At 49.9% G+C, this 20,743-nt stretch overlaps 1 long non-coding RNA gene across 1 annotated transcript; it reads left to right on the top strand.

Annotated features, from left to right (window-relative positions):
* Positions 1 to 157: 157 nt before the first annotated feature.
* On the top strand, positions 158 to 815 carry LOC147649725 (uncharacterized). The gene is made up of 2 exons (XR_015278282.1): positions 158 to 322; positions 548 to 815. It is a non-coding gene; the product is annotated as an uncharacterized LOC147649725 (long non-coding RNA).
* The last annotated feature ends 19,928 nt before the right edge of the window (positions 816 to 20,743 follow it).

Below are 20,743 nucleotides of genomic sequence, written 5' to 3'. Positions count from 1 at the left end.
CCCAAGATCCCGGTGCTTTTGATCTGGGATGCACTGAATAATTCCCTTTAAACAATAATAAAAGAGGATTTTTTTTTCCACACTGCCACCATAGCAACTGCTGATGTCATAAATGTGGGGACATGACTTCACGGGAGCACCTGAGCTCAGGAGGAGCCTCTGCTCCAGAGCAAATACCCTGCAGGAGAGAGGGAAATATGGAAAACTGAGGGAACAGCAGCTCTCCATAAATTCCTTTTCCCTCTGCTGAGGATGAACTCCCTTTCCAAGGCATCCAATGGGTTGTTAGGAGGAGAAAGAATCTGGAGAAGTGGTTTGGAAGGTTCTGACCCATTCCCAGCTCTCCCTTGGGAAGCTGCAGGAAATGCAGGGCAGGTTTCATGGGAAGAGTCTGCACAAATGGAATTTCAAGCAGAAAATGCAGTTTGGGGTGGTTTGGGGCTTTCTGAAGAGCCAGCAGGCTGCTGCTCCAGGGAAGGAGCTGCATAAATGAGGAGACTGAAAATCATTCCAAAGGGATGAAGGATTTTTTTTTTTTTTTTTTTAGATTTTCTTGACAGCCCTGGGTGGGATCCCAGGGGCTGGAGCCCAACCCTTGCTCCCCAGGAGCTGTCCTGCTGTATCAGGAGCCTCTGAGAGCAAATAAGAAGTCATTTGTGGGGAACTAAAACCATCTGAGGGGATCCAAGCCACCACTGATGGCTGCAGCAGGGAAAATCTCTGCGGGAAGAGCTCCCTGCTCATCCTGGGGACGGCTGAGCCGAGCTCTTAGGAGGCATCCTGGACAAAAATAAAATATACTGAGGCATTTCCAATTCAGCCTGGAGGCGATCTCTGTCTGCAGCCCGTGGTTCACTTCACCATCTGGCAGGAGGAGCTGAAATCCATTTCCATCAGAGGCTTTGCCAGGAGGAGGAATAAAGGCAAGGTGGGAGCTGGTTTTTCCTTCAGGCTCCTGTTGCCTGGGCTAGCAGGAGGCTTTGCTTGAGCCCATGCTGTCACTGCCTAAATCTGCAGCAAAAAGCAAACCCAGAGGGGTCTTTGTCCCCCCACAGGCTGGGGAATCGGCCAAGGCTTGGGAAATCCAGTTATTCCCAACCTGGCTGCCCAGAGAGCCCTTTCTTCTGGTGTGTAATTCTAAAAAATGTGATTCATTGGGGTTCACTCTCATCAGTGATGGGGATCTGAGGGCAAGGAGCAAATCCCAGTATCCCAGAACCTGGGAAAGGGAGAAAGCAGGGCCACGCTGGATATTCAGGGTGATTTTTAGTGGCCAGAAAGGCAGGAAAGGGAAAGGGAGAAAGCAGGGCCACGCTGGATATTCAGGGTGATTTTTAGTGCCCAGAAAGGCAGATCAGATGAGCCCTGCTCTCTAAAGCTGCTCCATGTCCACGCACATATTTCACACCATGTTTTCCAGAACAGAGAGGGCTGTGTCTGCTGGGAGCCTGATTTTCCTGCTCGTGCTGGTGCCTGCCAATAACAAATAGATCCATTTATAAAATCTCTGTCATTGTCACCAGGCAAGTTCCTGCAGGGCCACCGAGACGTGGGCCTCAGGCCAAGTTTTATTGCTTCCTTCATCATCTCCCCCCTCCTCACTCTTGGGCTGCCTGCACCGAATTTTCAAAACTTATTATTCACATCAGCCTGGGGTTCCAGGGAACAGGTTTCCAATAGTTTGCAAATATCATATTTGGAACAAAAGCCATTCCCCCTCTGCAGCAAAAACAAAGGGCTGTGTGTCAGAGGCTTCAGCAGGTTCCTGCTGAGAGGCTGAAAAGGGATTGTGCTGCTCTCTGGGTTTTCCTTGTGGCAGTGACAGGCAGAGGAACCAGTGGAGATCGTGCAGGTGAGCACTGAATGCTCTGGTGGTGCCAGCTGGGATCCTGCAGAGGACTGAGAGGTCAAAAAATGCCCACAAAAGCCTGCACAGGGTCCAAAAATGCCTCTGAAACAGGCAAGAGGCTGCCCTGCAGTTTTCAATATCAAAGAACAAGAATTTGCTTTGCCCTAAAGCCACAAGTTCCCCTGGCTGGCCCAGGGTTGGCTCCTACTGGAGATCCCTGGGGAGGAGGAAGGGACAGGCATTGAGCATCCTCTTGCTTGCCCAGCCAGGTTTGTGGGGCAGAGAGCTCTGGGGCACAGCTCAGAGCTTGCTTTGTCTGGGGAATGCCTTCAACAGCCTCAATTCCCCAATTTCTCACAGGAGGGGCTGTGCCCTCTCCAGCTCCTCTCCCTGCTGGAAGTTTCCCTTCTCAGCAGCTCTTTCCATTCCCTGCCCCAGCCTTCCTCCTCCCTCCCTGGCAATAACAGCATTTCAGCCACCAAAGTGGGACAAACGACAATTTCATATTTCCTTGTCGTCCTTGGGATTAAACATTCTTAAATAATCACCCCAAAAAGGCTTAGAGCAAAGGAGGGAATCCTCCAGAGGTCCCATTAATTCAGCACAGCCAAGAGACACAGGATTACAGGGTGGGTCAGGCTCTGCCCACAGTGAGGTGCAGGATTTGTTTGTCCCAAAACAACAGGGTTTTTTTGAGCTGGTTTCATGTAGAAGTTTAAAATCAGGAGGATGTTAATCTGCTTTTCCGGTCCCTGCCTTCCATCAAAGCCTGTTGTAATTAATGTGCACGCTAATAACTCTGGAAATGCAGGGCAGGTTTCATGGGAAGAGGCTGCACAAAGGGAATTTCAAGCAGAAAGTGCAGTTTGGGGTGGTTTGGGGCTTTCTGAAGAGCCAGCAGGCTGCTGCTCCAGGGAAGGAGCTGCACTCCCCTCACACCACAGTGGAAATTCAAACTCTGCCCCTGCAAAATTCCACCTGATCTGGTGAGTGAGGAATGCCAGGAAAAGGCAGGAGGGGAAGAGGGGCCTGGCTGGGTGTTTTAACCCCTCCACAGCCCCCTTGGGAGCTGCCACCGTGGAGAAGATGGAAAATCACACCTGGAACAGGCTGGAAAGCAACGCTGCCATCAGGAGAGTGCCAGCAGGGGATGGGGACAGCCACAGCCCTGCCCTGCCATTAAATATTCCCTAGGGGGAGGAAAAAATAGAAAAAAAAAGGCTGGATGGAGAGAAATGCAGAAACTTGTTGAATTAACCCAGAGATTTAATGTCCAGCTGTTGTGGAGTTTAGAGGCATAAAAGATTATTGAGCTCGGAGGTCCTTTGCCACAGGGACCAACAATTTCTGCTGCAACGGGGCTATCAAGGATTGGGGTTGTGTTTTATGGGGCTGATATATGGCTCCATAAAGGAGAGACAAGGTCTCTTTCTTCCCTCTTGGAGTAGTCAGAGTCACGCTACAAAGACACAATAAACTCAGCTGGAACGCTCAGGATTCCAAAGCAGCAATGCCAAAGTCTCCATATTATTACTATTAATTATTCCTATTATGACATTAATTTCTAAGCCATCAATCTCCACACTGTTTGGGTACTGTGACTTAAATTTAGCTCAAAATTAGCATACATTAGCTAAATTAATGTAACATACCATATGTGGCAAAAACTAACGCAACATAATGTGGAATAAATTACAATAATTTAACATTGACTCTCAGGACTTGATGAGACTGTAAATCTTCTTTAAGAACCGAGATTAAAGCAAGAAACATTAAAAAATAAATTTGTTTTACGCAGGAACAGCCTCTGCAAAGGCCGTGTTTTGAAACACAGTTCATTTAGGGAAAGGTTTCATCCAATTTGCCACTTAATGGCGTTGCTTTGCAATTACAACGTTCCCTTTCACCCAGAGCACCTGCAGCACTTCCCCAGGAATGAATCATTTTGTCTTGCAGAGCCAAGGAGCATCAGCATCCCCGGGTTTTGCATGGAATGGGAATGAGCTGTGGAAAAAGAGAGGCTGGGCTGCGCCTCGGAATTCCCGACTCCTGCCTCTCTGCCTGGAGCATCCATGAAATCCCCACTGCTGCTGGTGCCAGTGGTGGAACCTCCTCCCTCAGGCTGTGCTCGGGCAGATCCAATTCCTGCCTGGATGGAGGCACTGGAGCCCCGTGGGATGGAGGTGCTGGTGGTTCCCGTTCCAAGGAGGATGCCAAAGCTTCTTCCCACCCCGTGTTTTGTTGGAGGAGGTGCCCAGCTTTAACAGAGCCATGTTTTTACTGCAATGATCACACCCAGCTCCTGCTGGAACCCTCCTCCCTGCTGCCTGCTGATGTGGCTCTTCCCATCCTCATCCTTCGGATCCCAGGGATCCCCACAGGGAAACTCTTCCCCCATTCCTTGGTCCCTCAAAAGGACATGAAGGACACAAGGAAACTCTTCCCCCCTTCCTTTGTCCCTCAGGACACGAGGAGCACAAGGAAACTCTTCTTCCCCCATTCCCTTGTCCCTCAGGGCAGCACAGGGAGCTTTGCTGCAATTCCTGCACTCCGGGAGGAATCCCAACCACATCTCCCTCCCCGTGGGGAGCTCTGTCGCCCTGGGGAGCCTCCAGGGAGGAAGGGAGAGGAGGGACAGGGAAGACATTGCCCTTGGAAAATGCAGGAGCAGGTCTATTAGTCAGAGGAAATCCATTACTCAGGATGATGGATGCCCTTTCCCGCTGTGTCCTGGAATTAAAACCCGGATCTGTGTTGCAGCTTGCTGAGGACACTCATTTACACGACAAGTACACGGATCCCAACACCCCGGACTTCTGCTGGACTGCAGAGCTGCTCTGGCCTTTGGAGAGTGGCTCCTTTTCCATCCCCACCGTTAGGAATCCCACCAAAACTCACCAAATCCCCTGTGATCCCACCAGAACACCCCAAATCCCCCGTGATCCCACCCAAACACCCCAAATCCCCCCTGATCCCACCCAAACACCCCAAATCCCCCGTGATCCCACCCAAACTCCCCAAATCCCCTGTGATCCCACCAGAACACCCCAAATCCCCTGTGATCCCACCCAAACTCCCCCAAATCCCCCGTGATCCCACCCAAACACCCCAAATCCCCTGTGATCCCACCCAAACTCCCCAAATCCCCTGTGATCCCACCCAAACTCCCCAAATCCCCTGTGATCCCACCCAAACTCCCCAAATCCCCTGTGATCCCACCCAAACTCCCCAAATCCCCCCTGATCCCACCCAAACTCCCCAAATCCCCTGTGATCCCACCAGAACACCCCAAATCCCCCGTGATCCCACCAGAACACCCCAAATCCCCCCTGATCCCACCCAAACACCCCAAATCCCCCGTGATCCCACCAAAACTCCCCCAAATTCCCCCTGATCCCACCAAAACTCCCCAAATCCCCCCGATCCCACCCAAACTCCCCAAATCCCCCATGATCCCACCAAAACTCCCCAAATCCCCCGTGATCCCACCAGAACACCCCAAATCCCCCATGATCCCACCAAAACTCACCAAATCCCCCGTGATCCCACCAAAACTCCCCAAATCCCCCCTGATCCCACCAAAACTCACCAAATCCCCCGTGATCCCACCAAAACTCCCCAAATCCCCCCTGATCCCACCAAAACTCCCCAAATCCCCCGTGATCCCACCCAAACTCCCCACATCCACATGCCTATGTGAGGCAGCACAAGCAGTGCTTCCCCCAAGGGAATTGGGGTGACTTTAGGGGAGCCCAGGGGTGTCTGAGGGCTTTGCTCATCTGGGACAGCCCTGAGATCCTAAGAGAGGCTTGTGGGGGAGAAGAGAGCCCTCGTGTTTCCTCCATGGATCATCCTGAGCCGGAATTCCTGAGCCCCAAACACACCCTGGAGCCACCAGCAGCCCAATTCCTGCAGGATGGGGACAAATCCTCACCTAAAAAAACCTTTGAGCCCAAAAAGAGGGGCAAAACAATTAGGAAAGCTGGCTCCAAATGCACTGGAATAAGAGAAAATGGATGAGGAAGGTGAAATTCCTGCCCATGAGCTCCCATCCCTGCATCCCTCCCCCGTGTGCTGCAGCTCAGTGGGGTCCCACTGCAGGAATAAACCCCTACAAATCACCATGGAACAACATTCCCATGGGAATTGTCATTTTCCTACACAAAAAAAGGAAAAAAAAAAGGAGAAAAGGATTTCAAACCAGGCACAATGAAAGCCCTGAGGTCCTGGGCACCACCCTCAGCAGGAAGGTGCTGATGGAAGGAAATATTATTTTTCAATATTAAACCAATCTTGGAGTGAGTCAGAATCCGGTGACAGTGGGGTAATTGAATCAACCAGCTTCAAATCATTTCACCTTTGGAGTAAGAAAATGCACAAGTGGGGAAAATCACAAATGAAATGTTCCAGGGTGACTGAAATCTGGTTTTGGGGTATTTTTACATCCAATCCTCCAAGATGTTATGACACAATGGCAAAATGTGAGAACACAGGGATTTTCTGAGCGATAAAAAAATTGAAATTTCGCTCACTCCTCGGCAGGCGTGAGCTCAATGTTATGAAGGAGGTTTTAAAGCTGTGGAGAAGGTGATGAAAGAATATTAATGATATTCTTAGATGAGCAGTAAAATACACTGATGCTGCTAATAAATTGTAGCTGCTTCCGTGGCCCTTGGGATTTGGGATGGATACAAGCTGATCTGAGAGATAATTTTGGTTGTGCTTTGCTGGAAAAGGGTGGAGGAGAAAGGTTAAAACTGGGGACAGTGGCTGTGCTGGGAGGACACGATGGGCTGATTCACCACCTCAGAACAAAGCTTCCCACCACTGAAGGCACCATTAAAAACACAGCTAAAACCTCCAAATTATTCATCAGTCTCCAAGCCAAGCCTGTGTTTTATCTTGCAAATAAGATGTCAGATCTCAGGAGCTTTAATTCAGTCCCTGCTTGCCCAATTTGGTGGCCCATCCATAACGATTTGCTGTTAAATACCCCACATTCACAAATTCCTCCGTTTATTGGCTTCATTTGAAACCACCCTGGCCATCTTTTCCTGTCTGCAGGAGATATGATAGAGCCCTTCCACGGGGAGAATTGACTATAAAAGGTGCTAATAAAGGAATCAATCTAACGTTATAGCACATATTTAGAATTAATTCTACCTATTCTTTGCTCCTCCTTGAGCAGCACCTAATAACAGCAGGAATTATCTGGAAAGGTGCAGCCCTTGATTTAAAAACTGATGTGTGGCAGGGTAATGGGATTAAAAATGAATTGCCATGCCTAATGGTTTCCCACAGCATCCATCTCTCTGTCAGGGCTTCCCAAACAACACAGCCTGAAATTAGTCTGGCTTGTTTTAGGACTCTCCCTAATGATCCTCAGAATGAATCTCTGATTCGACAACGTTGTTTTGGAGTTAAATACCAGCTCAGAGATATATATATATATTTTATTTTATTTTTTTCTGTGTGTGTGTGTGTGTTGATGGCACACAAGGGGTTCTTCACTTAGCAGTGGATAAAATAAAGTGAATTATTGGAGGAGGATCAGAGCAGTTTTGATGCTCTGCCACCATGAACACCCCAGGCTGGTGAGGTCTCGGTGGAAAGTAGCTCTAATTTGGGAGATGGATGTTTTTTTCCCCTTGCTGAGGTGTGGGATAGGTGCAGCCTGGCTCCTCAGCAGGCTGTGCCATTCCCAAATGGATATTCCTGGCTTTTGCAGCCTGCAGCACACCTTGACAATCCTGTCCCTATTTAAGTGCAGCCCTGACCCCACCCTGTTCCTTCGGAGTGCAAACCTCACTGAGGCAGCGCATTCAAACATTATTTTCTTTTTTCCCCCCCATTTTCCCAAGTCCTGTAGTTTCCCACATCCCAAGGGAAATAAAAAGCTTTGCTATTCCCTGGCACATCTCTGCAAAGCTCCCTGGGATTGTTCGTGGTGCCCCCAGCAGCCCTGGAACGGGGGCAGAGGCGCCTCAGCTCCCGGCACAGATGCCTCCAAAGAGGTGTGGAAGGAGAGACACCAAAAATAAACTCAGGGCTTTCCCTTTTTTTCCCTTGCAGGGCAGATCCTGCAGGCTCAGGCTGAGGGTGGTTCATTCCCAGCCCGTGGATGTGGGTGCCCACGGAGGTGTCCCCATCCTCCTGTGTCCCCATCTCCTCACACAGGGACACAAATCAGATCCAGAGCTGGTCCAGCATTCCCAGCCCTGGGAGCTGGGATTCCTCTGATTTCAAGCACCATCCCTCTGGGTACCAAAGACATTAAAGGAGCTGCTTTCAATTTCCATCTTCTGAAGGGGTTTATTAATAAACACTGTGGCTAAATATCCTCCATCCAATTATGACAAACACCTTGAAGGTACAGTGTCCTTTTAAACAAACATTAGATGCCTTATTAAATCCAAATTAAATGCTCACTGAGGGCCATTCATTGACAAAAAGCTGCTTCCCAGAGTAATGAGCAGGTCACCTCACCGGGGTATTCCTGCCTGACCTCGGCTCCTGAGGGACAGCCCTGCAGAACACACCAGGAGCTTGGCTGATGAATGGCTCTGGCAAAATGCTCTTGACCTTAGGAGACACTCCAAAGTGATGAACACTTCATGATGAAAGGCTTCAGCGAGAGGTTCTTTTTAATTTCTGGCCAGAACGTGCAATTTGCAGGCCTTTGCTTGGTGGGGGAGGGAAGGGATGGAGAGAGGAGGGTAAATTTCAGTATTTGACAAAAGCTGGTTTAAGGCACTGAAGGGGCTGTGGGGGATGTGCAGGGCTTCCCTCAGCCCCTCCAAATTCAGGACAGATGGAACCTTGGGCTCTTTGGGGGTGCCACTCCTCACACCCCCCACCCTCCTGGGCTCACAGCATCCTCCGAGCTTTTTGTTCTCCCGGCCCTTCATGTCCAAGGGGACACCAGCTAAAGCCCCACATCACCTCATCCCTCTGAGTTCTGCCACCCCTGATCCCTTCTCCCCAAATTCCAGCACCAGCCGAGGTGCCAGGGAGAGCCCAGCACCTCCTGAGATGTGATTCACCTGCCCCTGAAGCCTTTGCTTTTCTCCCTTTTACAATAAAAGTAATGAGAGGAGTGGTGGTGCCATCTGCTCCTGGCACTTGTCACCTGCTCTGATGGGAACATTTGTTTTTGTGACTCTGCCCTCACGCATCCCTGGGCAGCCCAGCAGCTCCAGTGCCTTTTTCCTCTCAGAAAGGTGGGAAGAGAAGTGTTGAGGTGCATCCTGCCAGGTGGAGGGGCACAGGAAGGGATGGAGAGGTGGTTTCTGAGCTGGGGGTCAGACAAGCCCTGGGTCAGAACAGCTTCGGGGGTTTTAGCCAGGCTGAGACCAGCCAGGGGTTCTGTGAACCCCAAAAACCTGTCAGTGTGGTGACAATTGTGACATCACTGGGGTGGCCAGAAGAAGATGTGGAGATTTCACCATCTGAAATGAAAAGATGAACAAAAATAAAGTGACCAAGGGGTAAAAGAAGGGAGGGGATGACTTCAATCACCAGGATGTTGCTCCCTGAGGGTTGGCTGGAAAATCAGTACAGGAGGTTTAAAAAGGGAAAAAAATAAAGATTTGTCTGGAAAATTCCCTTGGAATGACAAATCAAAGCCCCCATGGAGCAAGGCTGGAGCAGGACTTGCCAGCAGAGCCGCGGGTCCCCAGGGGCCGGGCTGGTGACACCGGCAGCTTGTGTGTGTGACCAGGGCATTTCAGAGCCAGGGGAAGGTGTTCCTCGGAAAATGACACCAAAAAACCTCCCCATGCCCCCTTGGAATGTCAGCCCTGCACTCCTGAGCCTTGGGCAGCCTCAGGGACTGGGAATGGCACCTCAGGGACTGGTTGATACTGGTGTGACCCCTGAGTGAGCCACCAGCAGCGGCCACCAGCTCTTCATCCCTCTCTCCCAGGAGATGAGAGGGATTTTTCCCTGAGAGCAGAAGATGTATTGGTTCAATCTAAAGGCACAGCAAACACTCCCAGGGCCTGAGCTCCAGAGGGATTCTTCTCTTCTCTTCTCTTCTTTTTTTTTTTTTTTTTTTTCACCAACTAATTACATTTAAACAAATTCTCACTCTTGAGCTTGTTGGGAAGTGTCAGCTCCTGTTTTTGTCATCTGGCCGCTCTCTGGCTGAGCTTGCCTGGCGCTTTTCATTAACCTTGCAGGGCATTTTGCTTATGAAACAGTGGAACAAGTGAACAATGTGCCACTTGGCCTGGAGTTTCAGCCCAGCTGCTCTGTAATTGGCCTCTGGCCCGGGGTTTAAAGTGGCCCAGCCTCCATCCTGCAGGTTCCTCTCTGCCCTCACCACAAAGATAACCCCAGAGAAATACAAGATGCAGCAGAGATAAAATACTCTGATCCCTGTGGATGTTGATAAAATCAATCTCCTGCACTTGGGATGAGAGGCAGGACCTCACCTTACCCCAGGGCTTTGCTTTTTGTCATGGGCAAAGTGAAGCTGCCACGTCTTTTGGGGACATTTCAAACTTCCAAACTCGAGGCTTCTAACTGAGAAGCTCCAGTGAAGACCCTGACCACCTCAAAAGAGAGAGCAGGAGGGTAAGAGAGAAGGAAATGGCTCCAGAGTCATAGGAGACAGGCTGGAAGGACCTTGAAAAAATTACTGAGCTCATTTCCCCACCCTCCAGGCAAGATCAGCTCCACCAAACCCTCTCCTGACAGGAGCTTATCTGATCTCTCCCCCACAATTTCTTCTGCTGATATTTTAATCCCGTTATTTCTTGCCACAGGAGCGGTGAACTTGTAAAATAAAAAGCATTGAAGGCTCTTCCTCTCTGTGGAAAACACAAACATCCTGAATTATTTTTTTGCTTCTTGCTGTTCTCTTCTGCCCAGGAGATCTCTGGACCCCTCACCCTGCTCCTGCTTTTTTCCACCTGCTCCTAATCCTGCTGCCTGCCTCTCGTGCTCTGGGCTGGTTTTGTAGAAGGACAGAGGGACACAAATGACAACCCCAAAACTGCACCCCCAAAGAGGGGCTGAAGCTTTGGAGCAGGTCTGGAGAGAGAATCCACCTAAAACTTCACTTCAGCTGGCAAAAATACTCAAATCTGCATTCCTCATGCTTGCTTAGGGCAGAAACTCTGCCCTGGATGGCTCCTGACCTCCCTGCCATTCCCAGTGGCAAAAACTGGGAAATCTCCCAGGGAGAAGGAGCTGACTCCTGCTTTGGCTCCTGCAGCTGGGAAACATTTATCCCTGAGAGCTGGCAATGTCCCTGCTTTATCCTGGGAGAAATGAAGGGGATGGGGCTGCAGGAAAAGAAGGATAAAGCTGCAAAAGTGGGAATTGCTGACTCCAAGGCTGAGCTCAGCAGGGGAACAGCAGTGCCTGACCCACCCTGGTGCCTTCCCAGCCCTGCCAGGGATGTCCCAAAGCCTTTTTCCCATGGATTCCTGCTCTCCTGCAGGCATTCCTGCACAGAAGGACCAAGTGATCCACCCCAGCAAGATCTGGAGGCAGATTTCTGGCCAGAATCCAGGATTTTATTAATATCCCAGGCTGGGGGGTGGGAAAGCTGTTCCTCCCTCCATACAGAAAGTGCTGAGAGGAGGAACATTTCAGTTCCAGCCCCCAGGATCCTGCTGCCCCAGGGCTTCCCTGGGGGATGTTTGCAGGCCAGGGGGTTGGGCATCTCTGTAAAAACCTTCTTTCCTCCTCGACACCAGGAGGTGGCACAGAGAGGAAGGGGGACTTTGTTGTTTGCTTAATAATTTGTTTTTAATCCTGGCTCAATCCCTGGGACAGCAAATACCCCAGTCAAAGGCAAGGAAGGGCAAAATTCAGGCTGGTTTGGGGTGGTTTGAGGGTGCTGCCATCTCTGATCTGCTCACAGGGACATCACAGGTTCTCCTTATCACAGGTTTCGTCCCCAAAACTGCTCAGTCCAGAGCAGTGACCAAGCCAGGCATCTGAGCTTTGTCCACTGCAAATGTCACCCCCAATTTGCTGGGAATTTGTTTTAGGGCAGCCAGGAAGCTCCGTAAAAAATCCTAAAAGCCAAACTTCTCAAAAGGAGGAATTTGGGGATTATCCCACATTAACAGCAGTGGAGAGTGCAATCACAGACCCCAAATTCTTTATTTTTAAGTCTCTTTCTTCAACCTTTTATTTTTCACAGGTGTTGGAGGGAGGGCTCTGCACTGTCACAGATGACATCATTAATTTGGGTTTCAGAAAGCCTCCAGGAAGATCTCTGCTGTCAGCTCTGCTCTTTTTATTTTTTTTTATTTTATTATTTTATTTTAGCTACTAGACAAGCCAAGGAGATTTAGGAAAGCCCCGAGGGCATGGCAGGAGGACAGGCCCTGCAAGATGAAGAGTTTGGCAGCCAGCTTGGGACAGGCAGGCTCACGTGCCTCTCATACAGAGAGAATTCAGCCCTGCTTTGTCTCCAGGGAGCATAAATCAGGCTGACACTGGAACAGGAACCATCCTACCTCTGGGAAAAGTCACCCTCAGCCCACGAGCACCAGAGCACAGAGAATTCCATTTCCCACGTGGCTGTCCCTGGAAATGTCCAGAGCCAGGCTGGATGGGGTCTGGGGAGTTCTCCTGCCAATCTGCAGCAAAGAGCAGAAATTCAGGGTTTTATGGAGCAGGAAACAACTGGCCCTGAGCCAGGCAGAGCCTGAATCACCCCAAGAGCAGTGGGGTGAGCTGTGCCTGGGAACAGCTCAGGAATGCACAGAAGGGCTCTTTTCCCCTGAAATCCGCAGGAATGAGAGCACAGCTCCTGCACCTAAGCAGGGGCTGAATTAAGGCTCTTGAGATCTGACACCTACACCAAAGGGACACGTCCTGTGCCACATCCCAGCTGCAGGAGCTTGGGATGGTGAGGAAAGCTGCTTGGGAAGGGCACTATCCTTCCTGCTCACCCTCAGGATCACAGATTGAGGGGAAAACAAACCCAAACAAAATAAAAATAATAATAACAATAATAAAAGAAAATTAAAAGCATCTTCTGTTCCTCATTAACCATCCTCAGGAGCTCCCAGGCAGCATCTGTGCTTAGAGCAAATCCCCATGCAAGGCCAAGTGAGAGCTGACTCGATAAAGTGCTGCAGAGCCAGTGACACAGCCCTGGGGGCTCTGCTGCTCAAGGGCTCCTCTTCATCTCTCTCACAGCTTTAAGAGCTGGTTTTTACACCATGCCACACACACACGTGTGCACGCTCAGTTTGTCTCTAAGGCAAAGCTCTGCAGCTCTCAAGAAGCAGCTCCTGGTGCTCCAGACACCCCAGGGTTTATCTCAAGCAGCACTGCCCTCATAATGTCCTGTTATTAATTGGTTTCTGTGTTAAATTTCGCTCAGCTCTGAGACAAGGCAATATCCAGGTGGGTGGGAATGCTCCCTAAGCTGATAGAGGATTCCCAGAGCTGCAGCTCTTCTGACTGCTGGCAAACACAAACCTGCCTGGCACAGGCTGATCCCAAAGCCAGGCCTTGCCCTGACACTGACAGTGAGTCCCTGTGCTCAGCAGCAGATTGTTTCCTGCAGCAGAACTTTCCCTGTGAGCATTCCCACTCCATCCCATCCATTCTGTTCTCTCCCAAGGGCTCCTGCCCCATCTCTGCCACCCCAGAGCCCTGCCAGCAGAGATGGATGAAACCCACACTGAGCAAGGAGGCTCTGGCTGTGCTCTTCCCCATCTCCTGAGCTCTGAGGAGCCCCTGCTCACCCCATCCAGCTTTCCCTGATCCTTCCCTTTCTGCTCACCCCATCCAGCTTTCCCTGATCCTCCCCTCTCTGCTCACCCCATCCAGCTTTCCCTGATCCTTCCCTGCCTGCTCACCCCATCCAGCTTTCCCTGATCCTCCCCTTTCTGCTCACCCCATATCCCTGATCCTTTCCCTGATCCTTCCCTCTCTGCTGACCCCATCCCATTTTCCCTGATCCTTCCCTCCCTGCTGAGCCCTCCCTGCCTGCCCCACCCATCCTTCATCCCTGCAGGGCACCAGGCACTGCTCAGATTTGTCTCTTCCTTCTGCACTGCCCCGAGGTGATTCATCCCCCTGCTCTTTATTCAGAGCCACTTTTGGCGGTGCCTGTGTTATTTATTTCCTCCTGTCCCCAAAGAATTGTCCCTCTGCTGTCTCCTCTGACAGGGTTAAGCCTTTTCCTCTGTGAAATAAAGGAGCCTCTTTTCCTGTCCTGGGAAAATAACGCTGATGGCACCAGGAAAAAGTGGCAGTAGATCAGATCAAGCCATAACACCCAGAACTTAAAACAGGCTTCAAGTTAGGGAAAAGCTGCCAGAATTCAAGAAGCACTTGGACAAGGCTCTCAGGCACAGGGGATGATTTTTAGGGGGTCCTGTGCATGGCCAGGAGTTGGATTTGATGATCCTTGTGGATCCCTTCCAGCTCAGAATAGTCCACGATTCTAAACAAAGCCAGGAATTTGCTTCAAAACAGCAATAAAACAGCAAATTGCATTCACAAATATGTGTTCAGACCTGCCAGTTCAGGGATTTCATTTTCAAACCAGGCAAGAGTGAGGGGGGGGAAGTGAATTCGTGGGAAAAGTGATGGCTCTGTGGGATCTCAGGAAAATCTCACCAAAAAATCCCCCAGAACTCCAAAGTGAGCACTGCAATGCCCCAGTACAGACCAGTTTGGTTCCACAAGAGCACAAAACATCCATCACCTGCTCCTCAGAGCACCAGATTCTGTGGCTGCTGGAGCACCAGCACAGCCCAGGAGCTTGCAGGAAAAATATTGCCCAGTTTGATGCCTTCTCCTTTGGAATAATCCTACAGCTGGGTCCTGACACTGCTGTTAAATGCCCTGGAAAGCAGCATTACTAAAAACTAAATATAAAAGCCAGGAGAAAGACTGGGAGAAAAATGTGCAGGGAACAGTCTATTAATACCTGCCTGCTCTGCCAGTGGCTTTAATCAGCACTAATAATCCCTCACTGTCAGCAGCATTTCCATTCACCCTCTAATTTTAAATAATTATTATAATAAAGATTCTATTACCAAATGCTGGAAACAGCATCCTTGTCACTAAAACTGTACCTGGTAATTGAAAAACAAACCAGCAGAGGATCTATCGAGCACACACCCCAAAGAAAAAGAGCATTAAGTAGCAGGCTGCAGAGCCCTTGGCTTGTCATAACCCATTAGGGGTTTCATTACACATCCTGCCTGGGAAGGCAGGAAAGCCAGATCCGGGAAGGGAAGGCCTAAAGGGGCAGAATATCCCAGGGAAATAAGGTTTGTGTCAATATTGTTCTGCTGGAATGAAACATCTGGCAGGAGGATTGGCCTGGGCTGCTGTGGGAGGAAAATCCCACGCCCACATCAGCACCAGCCACATCTGAGTGGGTATGGTGCATTGATTTATCTTTTTGTTTTGTTTCCTCTTTTCATTCATTCCCTCTTGAAAATCCTGGAATCACAAACTATTTTGGATTGGAAGGGAGCTTAAAAATCATCCAGCTCCACCCCCTGCCATGGGAACACCTCCCACTATCCCAGCTTGATCCAATTCCCATCCAGCCTGGCCTTGGGCACTGCCAGGGATGGGGCTGCAAATTCTCCCAAAGCAATCCTATAAACCCCAAAGAAATCCTACAGAAAGTCCTTTTCCTCTGAGGCCAGTGCAGCTCCAAGCTTCCTGTGCTGGAATCTCCATTGCAGGACCAGACTCTAATTAAGCAATGCAGGAAGAGAGGCCATTATCTTGCCGGTCAATTAATCAATTTCCCAATTAGGTAGCCCATTGATGAGTGTGGAGGGAGCTGGGCAGCCCAGGGAAGTGCAGGATGAGCTCCAGGCCTGCTCCACCTGCACAGTTTGATTCTCAGGGCAGCAGCTCTGTGGGGATTTACCTGGGGAAGGGAATATTTTACAATCCTAAAACAGAGAGCTGAAAGGGAAGGGGTGCTTTGCTTCTCCCCACCGTTCCAAGAAGCCTGGATGGAAAATTAATCCAATTAAATACACAAAAACAATACTCTGGCATAAATGTAATGAATTAAAAACGATAAAAATACCAGAGGAAAGAGAGCAGGGGCTGAAATTTCCTCTCCACAGAAAATAAAGGCACAGCTGTGGCTGCCCCTGGATCCCTGGAGTGCCCCAGGCCAGGCTGGACAGGGCTTGGAGCAGCCTGGGGCAGTGGGAGATGTCCCTGCCATGGCAGGGGTGGCACTGGATGAGCTTGGAGGTCCCTTCCACCCCAAACCCTCCTGTGGTTCTATGAAAATCAAAATTTTGTCATTTCAAATAACAACAGAGCCACATTTCCAGGCAGTGCTACCAGAAGTGTTTCTCACAGCACAGCATCATCCCAACATCAAGAAACTTCATTCCTCTCCTTTGGAACTGCTCTGGAGCCCAGAGAAGAGAAATTTCCCTTCAAAAGAGAAGGAACTTGGGAGAAGAACCCAGAAATCTCAGCTCAGTTTCTTTGCAGCCTGCCCCAACCCTGTTTCATAAGAGCTGATCTTTATGTGCCACCAGCTGCTTCTCTTCTGCCTTTTTACCGTCCTTGAAAGCGGAAAGCTTCAAGCTTTGGGTTAAAATTTATTATTGATAATAAAATAAATAAGCAATCATTGCAAAAAGCCCTAAAACACTTTCATGCTTAATTTAAATGCACCGATATAACATTTGGAATAATCTCATGAATAGATGCAAGGGACTAAAATCACGTAGAACAACATCAGCAAATTATCCAGTTGCCAGTGCAACTTCCTGATAATAAAAGGCAGCTCAGGACAATTTACCATTGTTTAGCCAAATTTATTTATCTCCACATAATCACAGCACAACCCTGGGGAAGCAGTTGGGGGGAAATAATTGGGAGTTGATTTATTTTGTATTTGTTGAAATTGGAAGAGAAAATAAAAAGGGTGGAATATTTTACAGGGAAAAAAAAAAAACCCAAAACCAAACAAACCCAAAAAGTCATTCCAGAATAATTAAATCTCTTTGGAAGGAGGCAGCTGACAGCTTCAAGGTGCCCACCTGGCTGGGGAGGCAATATTCCCATTCCCCCAGTGGGAAAATCCGTTCTTTTCTTCAATAAATCCATGGTTGCTGCTGAAAATCACCAGTTTGTACGGGAAGGTTATTTTCCCGTGAAAATGCCAACTCGATGTGGAAATAACAGAGCGAGCCCTGCTAGTGAGGAGTTTGAAAAGGTTAAAGGAAGTCTAAAAGATGTTTGGGAAACAGGGAAGAGAAAATGCATCGTTCCAGAGGCTGGAACACCTGGAATCTGCCCCCCCTGCCAGGCTTGTTTGAGGAGATTCACCCGTGACAGGAAAACAAAATATTTGGGGAGAAGAACGGAAAAAGCTCATTATTTATCAGAGATTTGATGAGTTCCCACAGCTGCCTGGAAGGGAGACAGAGGAAAGGCCTGGGAACACGGAGTTTGGAGCTTTGGAATCCTCCTGTGTCCCAGATTTTGGCAGGATGGGAGGTCCCAGAGGGTCCCCAAGGCAAAGTCTCACCTGGGGGCTCCCAAATCCTGCAGGCTGCCTGCACGTGCCATGGCATTGAACCAGATTTCTCAGGGAGAGCTCAAGACCACTTCAGGATTTTTTTTTCTAGTCCCAGACTAACTTTAGGCTGAGGCAGACTCTGCAGGAGTCCCAGCAAAGCAGAAGGCAAAGCTCTCATTTGGCAAGGTGCAAACAGGGAGACGGAAGCAGAGGAAGATGAAAATGTGACCTGGAAATTTGGGATTAGAGTTTCTCCCGAGCTCCTTCCTGTCTGTCCTGGTGTCCCAGCTGGAAGGGATGCCACCAAGAGAGACCAGGGCAGGACAATCTCTCACCCACCTGGGACAGCTGGGCTCTCCCAAACCCCAGGCTCTCCAGGATTTCCAAAATCTCCATGTGCACGGCCAAGGAGGGCTCTGGGAGAAGCATTTTGCTTTCTGCATCAAAAGGAATCATCTTAAAACTCTAAACTTCTTCTCAATCACACTTGAACCCTGATATATTTTGCTAGAGCTTTGCCCTATTGGTCATGCAGAGATTCCAACCCAGAGGGAAGTTTCTTTTCCCAATTCCCGTGTCCCTGCTGACCTTCCCGCTATCCCACATCCCAGCAAAGCCAGCTGAGGACCAGAGGAATCCTCTCCAACCACTTCACCTGCCTGGAGCATCACTCCTGCCACTCAGAGCTGCCTTTAGGAGCCCCAGAGCTGTGAATGTTTGTTGTTTCTCCTCCTTTTGTTGCCCATTTCACATTTTACACATCAGAGCAGCCTATGGCTCGTAGCCACCTCAATCAAACACAACCTGAGCGATCTCACAGTGCTGCAAATTGTGCTGCTCTTCCCACTCCTCCTGCAGCAGAAGCCAAGCGAGTTCTCCCAAGGATTCTCCACTTCTCATGTGAAAATTGGAATTTCCTCTCCTTTCACTGCACCCAGCTTTAGCTCCTTTGGCAGAAACGGGGAGAGGCATCTCATCTGCACACTGAAATGGCAATTAAGGACTTCATTTGTAGACGGCTTCTCACATTGCTTGGGACTAATTATTCCACTAGATGGACCCAAGAGCATTCCCGGTGTCCTGTGCCCCCCGGGAAAGGTCTGAGCAAGGAGACATCAATTACTCATCACAGTCCTTGAAGGATTGCAGCATCCCAAGATGGAAATCTCATTACAGCTCCTTCCTTTGTCCCACATCAACACCAGATCCACAGGGAAACCGCTTCCTTCGCTTCTTTGCTTTAATTAAGAGTGTGTGTAACAACAATCTAGTTAAATAAAGTTACAGCAGAGCTCTGCTCCTGTCCACAGCCAGTGCTGAGTGCCACCTCTCCTCTGTGTGTTGTTGACTGTGATAGAGCCAAAAAACGGGGGGAAATGGCTGTAACTCCTGGCAAACTGTGCCATCTGTCACCCTGGCCACTTTTCCTGGAGGAGGGGTGTCCATCAGGCCAGGCCAGCAGCCCCTCCTGCTCCTGCCCCGCTGCTGTTTGTGCTCCCCAGCCCGTGCAGCACTTACAGATGGCCTGGCTCTTCAATATTTCATCAGCCCCTGCCACCACCCAAAATCCCCAAAGCAGCTTCGTTTCTGCTTTCCTCAAACTACTGGAATGGAAAGTTTACCCAGCGTGATTTTCAGCCAAGATGACTCAAGCCAGAGTCCTCAACTGAACTCACCTCACTCTGCAGCAGCAGAGCCATCCTGAGCTCTCTCTACCTTCAAACGGAGATGGGATGAAAGGATTCTGCTCTCAGAGGGCTCAGCTGAGCTCAGCTCATCCCTGCCAGTGCCTGGCCACAGCCAAGGAGCTGCTGAAGCTCTGCCAAATATCCTTGTGCCACAAATCCTTGTGCATCCCACAGCCCAGCAAGGAGAGGAGTGGTCCAGGGAGGATCGGTGACCTCGCTGGCAGCCGCACTCCAAAGGGCTTCAGTGCTCTGGAGAAGCACTGGAAAAACAGCAGCCTCAGGGAGAGCACAGCACTGCAGCTGCAGCCTGATCCTCCTTCCTGAGCAAGAGGTAAAATATTTATAATTAACCACATCGAAATTAAAAGCAGCTTTAATACCCAGGCTGGGTTTGGCCAAGGGAAGCTGGGCTGTCACTTTGGGCTGCGCTCCTGGCCCTGCAGACACGGAATCACAGCATCATTTGGGCTGGAAAAGACCTCCAAGATCACTGAGTCCAACCACTCAACCACATCCCCAAGGGCCACATCCACACGAATTTTGAACCCTTCCAAGGATGGTGATTCCAGCACTTCCCTGGGCAGCCTGTTCCAAACCCGAGTGAACCGAATGCTCGACAGTTGTTGCCTCAAAGGAGATGCTCAAGCAAACACAGGAATTACACAGCATCACTGATTCATCTCCAGGTCCTTCCCAGCCTGATTGTAACGTGAGTCTGACCCTTCCTTGTGCTGTCCCCAGCTGGTGTGTCCCTCCTGGTGTGTCCCTCCTGGTGTGTCCCTCCTGGTGTGTCCCTCCTCTAACCACTGGTGACTGGAATGTCACCACTGAGGAGGTGACGTTCTCCTCACCCTTGCCACACCACCACCAGTGCCCCAAAGCAGAGAGAAGGATGGAAGAACTCCAAGGACACCCAGTTTATTCCCTGGAGCAGCCTCCAAAGCCAGGCTCTGGGGAGGGAATGCTGAGGATCCCTCCAGAAAGGAGCTCCTTTATTTCCACAACGCTGGAGCTGCTCCAAGGAGGTTGTGGAGGGCTTGTAGCCACCCAAGGATTCTCTGTCCTGTTCACAAACTGAACACACTGGCCCAAATTTGGTCCCAGGCACAGCTGCAGCTTCCTGGCCAAAGCCCCAGCACAAGGAAGGTGCTCCTCTCCCGGGGATTCATGGCTTTGGGCACTGGAAGCCAATTATCTCTTTCCTCATTTCCCAATTCATTTTCGCCTGTTTCTGCTGCTAATCCCTGGGCCTTTCAGTCCAATTAGCACCGTCTCCCCACGGGATGAGGAACAAGCCTCAGCAGCAGAGATTTAACCCTTCCCAAGGCAGAAAAGATGGAATGAAACCCCAGGCAAGGGAATGTCGTCTCCCCTGGTTCTGGCTCTGGGGTCACCTCCCTGCTCATGGCACTGCTGCCCTGGCTGCAGGTCAGCTTCACTTCCAGCTGGCATTCCCTGCTCAAGGAAATACTGATTTTCCTACAGATTTACTCCTCTGCTCAGCTGGCAGGAGCAATCACCTGCTTTGCTTTGTTGGGTTTGTGTTATGGCAAACAGATTTTTTTCCCCCAGAAGCTGGGGAGTCACTGCACCACCCAGATTTTCCTAAGATGATTGGAAAAGAAAGAAATTTTTGGGTTTTTTTTTACTTTTTGTTTGTTTTTTTCCTTCATGTATTTTGATCCTCACAGTTTAAGGTCCTGCATT

The sequence above is a fragment of the Cyanistes caeruleus genome, chromosome 20 (genome assembly GCF_971803275.1).
Source record: "Cyanistes caeruleus chromosome 20, bCyaCae1.hap1.1, whole genome shotgun sequence".
Classification (NCBI taxonomy): Eukaryota; Metazoa; Chordata; class Aves; order Passeriformes; family Paridae; genus Cyanistes; species Cyanistes caeruleus.
This window is presented reverse-complemented; position numbering and strand designations above follow the sequence as displayed.